Consider the following 7,425-nt stretch of genomic DNA (forward strand, 5'->3'; position numbering starts at 1 on the left):
TTCCTAGCCTGGTGAAAAATGTGGAGATTTTCACATGATGATTGTAAAGCTCCTTAAGAGCTTTATATTTCTAGAGACTTTTCCTTCCAAATAGATAGAAAGCCTTACCTAGACACAAATCAACCCTTTTTCTCAGTCCTAATTTATGTACGATCTGGGAAATGAAATGCAGTCAAGGGAAAGATTCCCTGTGGGCCAGAAGCATACACAATATCCCCAGCATCCCCCCTCCTTTTCAAGGGAAAGGTTTAGTGTTAAATAATACACCCCAAAGGCCTAAATTTATACTAAATTTGCATTAAGCTGAGCTGGTAATACAGTTAGACAGTGTTATAGAAATGTAATTTATGATTGGTGTATTAACTTGACACATTAAAGGAAGACACCTTAAGTTTGATTGATGAGAACATACTTAAGAAAACCTTGGGAAAAATTAAGGAGTAAAAAGCTGAAGTAAATGAAATATTTGAGTGTTCTGTAGTAAACTTTGGAGTGACTCAGAAGCACTCCGTTTGGTATACAGTGTATTAGTCTTCAAAGTGGCAATCGGCCAACTTCACAGAGTTAGTTCACAATGTGTCATTTTAAAGCTCATTACTTTTCTCTGTATTAATCTTTTATTGCTGAGTCTCTCCTTCTTTTCATCACATGCCTTCGTGCTATTCTGGCAAGTGAAAATCGTTTTATTTGACACTTTTCACATATTGATTTGGATAAAGTAGTCGTCACAAGGATTGAAAATTGGCTTGAGGGTGAAGGACTGGATCCAGTCTGAGAATTGGATGGTAAGCGTTAGATTGCATAAGAAACCAACTAGTGGAGCAAGTCTGCCTTGCAGGCAGCATGCAGCCAGGCCGGAGAATTGAGAGGGACAGTTTAGCAATTTTTTCTCAATTCATTCAGCCTTCCACTAGAATACAGGCAATGGGAAATTGGGCCGAGGATGAAACTCCAAAGTTAAGGCCCCATTTGTTCATGTGTACCTGAATCATAGTTAGTTTACGTGCAGAGAGGTAGCTGATAAAATATGAATCTGGTCCCCAAAAAGGAAGACATGGCGAAAGGAATGCTGGGTACAAAGGTAAGTCTTTCAAGTTTCATGTTTCTAAATGATGCCTCCTATCTCCTGCCATAATGGTCCCTTGTTTCACATTCTCCACTGGATTATGATTATTTCTATCTTTTCTAACAGGTTCTGAACTTCACGTGGACAAGGTTGCATCTTACTCATATCTCTGTCACCTGAAACACTTGGCACAGCATGTGGACCACAGTGGCTCCTTGGTAAGTATTGCTTAAATTGAATTACCTATAAATATAGTTAGTAATCTATAGGGTAATGTACTTTATAAAATGCTTAGCATAGTTTTAGAAAAATTAGCACTAGCTCAACATTTGTAAAGAGGAACAAAAATATAGAGACATATAGATTATTCTCAAAGTCTTAGTTCAGTTTTTAACTATTAAGAAACTGCAGGTGGGGGCAGCTGGGTGGCTCAGTGGATTGAGAGCCAGGCCTAGAGATGGGAGGTTCTGGGTTCCAATCTGGCCTCAGACACTTCCCAGCTGTGTGACCCTGGGCAAGTCACTTGACCCCCATTGCCTAGCCCTTACCACTCTTCTTCCCTGGAGCCAATACACAGTATTTTTCCAAGATGGAAGTTGAGAATTAAAAAAAAAAAAGGGAACTGCAGGTGAACTTTTGGGATACCCCAAATTTAAGGCAGAATGCTGGGTTAAATACTTGAGGTTTTAGCATCACAAGGAATAGAGGATAGAACAGAAGGACTAAACCTGAAACCTCATTGGTAAAGAGAATTCCTTCCAGAGAAGGAAGCTCCCACTAGTGCATGTGGTTCTTGATTCAATAATTTCTAGCTTTATAGAGTTGCCTGGAGGCACTGAGAGGTTAGGTTATATGATTTTAGTCCCAAGTCATACTGTCAGGAGGGTTCAGAGAAAGACTTGGAACTTGGATCTTCCTGGGTCCAAAGCTGGAAATCTATTCAGCAAATCTTTTGGCTTAAAGTGCAGCCAGTAAAACCAGAGTTCAAATTCTGCCTGTGCTCCATAGTGGCTGTGTGATCCTGGAAAAGGCACTTAACTTTCTAGTGCCCCAGTCATACCTCTACATTGGAGGGGTGAGGTTCCTCATTGGTAATTCCCTACAATAATTAAATGACAGGCCAAAAAAAGAAACTGTAAAGTCCTGGACTTGGGTTCAAAAAATCAGTTTTCCAAGTACGATATAGGCAAGTGAAGGTTAGAAAGCAGTTTGTCTGAAAAAAGATGTGGGAATTTTAGTGGACTGTAAGCATGACAGAAGTCACAGAGGCAATGTGGCAGCCCACAAAAGCCTTGTGTGAATTTGGACCTGCATCGTTTTCAGGAATGGTAATGAGTGGATAGTAAAAGTATTGGTGTGCTCTATCTTGATAGCAGACTACGTCAAGACTGCACTAAACCTTTTGAGATATGTTATATTTAAGAAAGAACATATTAGGATGGAATATTCTGCCCAGGGCTAAGCATCCCATTTTAGGAAGTATTTTGGTAAGCTTAAGAGTGCCCATAGGGCAAGTGGGATGGGGAGGAGTTGTCTGAAGGTCATGTCTTATAGAATAATTGATTTGTTTTAGCCTGGAGGCAGGAGTGGGGTGGAGGTAGAGGGAACAGGAGGAGATTGATCAGTTGTCTTGACTTATTTCAAGAGCCATAAAGTGGAAGAGTCATTAGACTTGTTGGATAAATCTAGGATTGATAAGTAGAAGTTACAAAAAGACAAAGGAAGCAGTCATGTAAGGAAACTTTTCTCAGCAATTAGAGCTGCCCAGCCCTGGAGTGTGGGTTTCTGGTCCCTGGAGATATAAAGAAAGGTCTGGATGACTACTTTAGGGGGCAGTTATGAAGAGGATCCTTGGTCAGGTGGGGTTTAGACCAGGTGAATACCCAAGTCTCTTCCCAAGTAGAGATGCCATGATTCGAAGCTTCCCTGATGAAAGGAGTAATAAGTGATAAGCTAAGATTGGGCTAATGTGACAAATGATTAGGCAACAATATAGTTATGAAGTTGATTCTAAAACGGAAAGTAAGAGTTTTTTTTTTAAAAAGAAACAGATAAAAGAGTATCTTCTCTTTGGTGCCCCTTCATATTCCTGGCTGTCGGGGTCCTCTAACCACCATGATCACGTGCAGAATGACATCCAGGGAAAAGAACACACAAGAAGTTTCCTCTTACATGCAATTAAGATTTGTACTTTTTAATTCTCAATAATAGTTATAATAGTAGGATAACTCTATGTGGTGCAGTGGATTGAGGGCCAGGACTAGATTCAGGGGGACCTAAATTCAAATGTGGCCACACACACATTTGCACACTTTGTGACCCTGAGCAACTAACTAAAACTTGATCTGCCTTGGAACTGATACTTAGTAATGATTCTAAGACTGAATGTAAGGATTTTTAAAAACAGTTATATAATAGCTAGCATTTATGTAGCACTTTAAGGTTTTTAAAGTGGCTTACAAATATTACTTGAGCCTCACAGCAACCGTGGGAGGTTAAGTGCTATTATCATCTGCATTTTATATGATAAAACTAAGGCAAGCAGAGGTTGTGACTCACTCAGAGTCAAATAGCTATTGAATGTCTTGAGGCCAGATTTGAACTTGTGTCTTCCTGACAACAGATCTAGTGCTCTAGCCATATCCTGTAATATGCTGCCTTCAGGATCAATCTGTTTTGCATTTATATTGTTCCACATAGTCTGCTTGAGCCATGTTATTTTTTTGTAAAAGAGGATGCCAACTGGACAGAAGTCAGAGCACAAATGGTGTGGGGTACCAAGATTATAGAGGAGACAAAAAAACCCTTTATACATTCCTAGATTTAGAACTAGAAGGGATCCTAGAGGTTGTCTAGTCCAACTCTCTTATTTCACAGATAAGACTGAAGCCCCGAATGCCTTGCCCAAAGTCATACATTTCTTAGTGGCAGAGCTGGGCTGGGAACACAATTGTTACAAAGCAAGTTTAAGGAATGTTCCATAATTTCTAATTCAGATGGCTGACGTATGACACTGAGTTTTTATGCTTTTGTGAGCAAAGGGAAGTGAGCTTCTGGTAATGCACCAATACCAGATCATGGACAAAAATAGTTTTTTGTGACAATGAAGAGGGTTTGCAAAGTGACTCAGCTATAAGGAGTTTATCTGTAATATGGCAAAGAATGACTTGCCATTTTGATTCAGGGTGATCAAAGTGTTTTTTGCTTAATCAATTGACTTTCTATGAATGGCTCTTAACTCTGGTTAGATGGGAGGATGTGACGCAGGTAGGAGAAGTTGGAAGGATGGTGGAGACAGGCTGAAGGGATGATAGAACTCTTAGCAAAACCAAGACTGAGTTCAAGGGTGATAGGGCTTTCTTATTTTTGAAGATAAAGAACTTCGATGATTCAAAAAACCCCAAACCAACTTCTAGAGCAACACGTTTGCTGAAAACTAGCACTTTTATTTCACCAATGAATTGTCTATCATTTTGTATCATCTAAGTGTTGCTGTCTTATCATCTTGGCTGGAAAGATTTGCAAACAGTAAATATTGTTATTCACTGTTTCTGTGCATTTTGCTTTTTTACAAGCCATTTTTATTGGCAATATGTCATGTGGTTTTACTGTGACATTGTAATGTGCCATTATATCTGCAATTGGCCACTGAAATATTGATTTAGAAGCCAAAGGCCTAAGAATTGCATAGAGCCTATTGCATCTTATAGTACAGTTATTGTCCCTTTCTTTGTCTTCTTACTATTTAAAGAATAGTCTTTTACATAATTACTGTTATTGCATGTTGATTGCGACACTTTCTTCTCCATAGGAATAACTCAACTGGTCAACTGGTCTTGACCTGAAGGATTTTTACGCCAAACATTACAGCATTTTCTGAATTTGGAAGAAGTGAAATTCCTACCAGCTTTCTTTATATACAAGGTCTGGTTGGTCAAGATTCTGTAAAACTTTTTATGGTCTCTCTCTCTCTCTCTCTCTCTCTCTCTCTCTCTCTCTCTCTCTCTCTCTCTCTCTCTCTCTCTCTCTCTGTCTGTCTCTCTCTCTCCCCCGTCTCTCTCTCTGTCTGCCTGTCTGTCTGTCTGTCTCTCTCTTTGTCTCTCTCTCTCTCTCTCTCTCTCTCTCTCTCTCTCTCTCTCTCTCTCTCTCTCTCTCTCTGTCTCTCTCTGTCTCTCTGTCTCTGTCTCTCTCTCTCCTCTTTTCTCTTCTCTTCCTCTTTGCTTTGAGATTACTTTTGAAAGTAAATAAATAAATGAATTTAAAAGCATTTATTAACCATTTGTTTATTATTAAACAAACATTATACTAAGTCTTGGGAACTTAACTAATATAAATCCAAATATAAAAGCAATACAAATGCAAATAAAAGCAATACAATAAATTAAAATATAAATACAGATATAAAAGCAAGTATAATCCCTGCCCGCAGGGAGATAAACACATATGGGGGGGGGACAGGGAGAGCACACTTTGATTACAGAGCAAGTAATTGGGACTATGTGAGAGTGTATTAAAACCCCATTCAGGATCATGGGAAAACTGATATGATTTTGGCTCCAGAGCTGGAAGGGGTAGGAGGGAAGGCCAGAGAGTTGGGGAGGGGGTGAAGTGAGATAGTCACCAGTTAGGACAGTAGAGCCAACGTCTGGGTTTGCTCTTTCTCATTAACCTTATTTGTCCTGGGCTTGCATTGTGAGCCAAGTAGAACTTACTAGCACTGTCACCCCTTAGTAAAAGACTCCCTTTTCATTGAACTTCATGGGCAAGGACTTGCTTATGATGGGCACAGTGTTTTCATTCCTTCAGCATAGGGTTTGGTGTTCTATGAGCAGAAAATTCAGACATTCTAGTTAAGCTCCATCATTATATAGAGAAGAAAATAGCCAACCACTCTGGAATCTTTGCCAAGAAAACCCCAAATGGGGTCACCAAGAGTTGGGCACAACTGAACGATAGTTATACAGTTTTAAACTGCCATTCTTAAGGGCTCATTGCCAAAGATGACAACTGGACTTGCAGATGAGACTGTCCAATTGTCCTGTTTTATTACAAGGTAGGTGGGCTCCCAGAGGACCCAGGTTTCATGTTAGGGTCACAAAATCATAGATTTATAGCTCAGTCTCTAATAATTCATATCCCTAATTTGAAGATCAAAGTATCACAGAGCTAGAGCTAAGAGAAACCTCAGAAATCATTGAGTCTAATCTCTCTTTTTACACACGAGGAAACTGAGGCATAGAGAGATTAGGTGATTTGCCCATGATCTCACATGGCTAGTAAGTGCCTGAGGTGAAATTTGAACTCAGTTCTCCTGACTCCAAGTTCATTGCTCTGTCTTCTCAGTGATATTAATATACATATGTCCCTGAGAGCTAAAGACTTAAAGTTCACATCCATAGCTAGTTAGAACTAGGATTAGGACCCAAGTCCTCTAGGTCAGGGCCCTTTTCACTTGTGCATTGTTGTAAGTATGAATTTGAAAAATAATGAGCATGGTGAGCTAAGTAAGTAGACATCAGCTTAGATAAGTAATATGAAATGAGATTTTAAGTAAAAAAAAAAACAACTTTGTACCTAGTAGACATTAATAAGCAAATAAATAAATTGGCAAATGAAGAGAGAGAGTCTTAGGGGAAATTTTGTTTTTCATATCAAAAACTTTATTTCAAAAATCAGAAATGTATCTCAGCACCATGAAAAGAAAAAGGGCATCTGTGTAGATATTTTATTAAGAATAATCAGAATAGCTAGCATTTAGTTTGCAAAGTGCTATCTCTAGACCTTACGCCCTTTGATCCTCAGAACTACCCCGTAAATTAGGAGCCATTGCTTTATCTGTTTTACAGATGAAGAAACTGAGGTTCACAGATCTGAAGTGACCCGCATAAGGTTATCCAACCAGCAAGTGTCATGAGCAGGATTTGAAGTCAAATGTCTAGTGTTGTATTTGCTGGATTCTGCTGCCGCCGAGCTCTTCATTTTTATAGGGATAGATCACACTCACGCTGGCCTCATTGCTTTCCCTACCATTCTCACCCAGAATTCCCTTTTAGAGAATCTTAGAATGATAACAGTTATCAGCCTTCTCTTCCTTAGGACAACAAGAAACCGTGATTTTCTGATGGTGAACTGCCTTCCGTGAATACAGATGGCCACCCCAGCACAACTTAGTAGAAGACCTTCAAAAGTAACTGTGGCCAAAACATTTATCACCCTTTAGCAAGCCTAGAGATGAGCCTTTCCAGGATGATCTAGGCTGGTGCTTGAAAAGAGGCACATCGGATATCACAAGGCAGAGCAGCTCAGTGGGGCAGTAGCTAAATCTTGTTGGAACTGGAGTAAGGAAAGCCTGAGCCTGA

At 39.6% G+C, this 7,425-nt stretch overlaps 1 long non-coding RNA gene across 1 annotated transcript; it reads left to right on the forward strand.

Moving 5' to 3' along the window:
* Positions 1–541: 541 nt before the first annotated feature.
* Positions 542–5,021, forward strand: LOC103099716 (uncharacterized). Its single transcript, XR_008914777.1, has 3 exons — positions 542–1,081; positions 1,193–1,284; positions 4,878–5,021. It is a non-coding gene; the product is annotated as an uncharacterized LOC103099716 (long non-coding RNA).
* The last annotated feature ends 2,404 nt before the right edge of the window (positions 5,022–7,425 follow it).

The sequence above is a fragment of the Monodelphis domestica genome, chromosome X (genome assembly GCF_027887165.1).
Source record: "Monodelphis domestica isolate mMonDom1 chromosome X, mMonDom1.pri, whole genome shotgun sequence".
NCBI classification, from domain to species: domain Eukaryota; kingdom Metazoa; phylum Chordata; class Mammalia; order Didelphimorphia; family Didelphidae; genus Monodelphis; species Monodelphis domestica.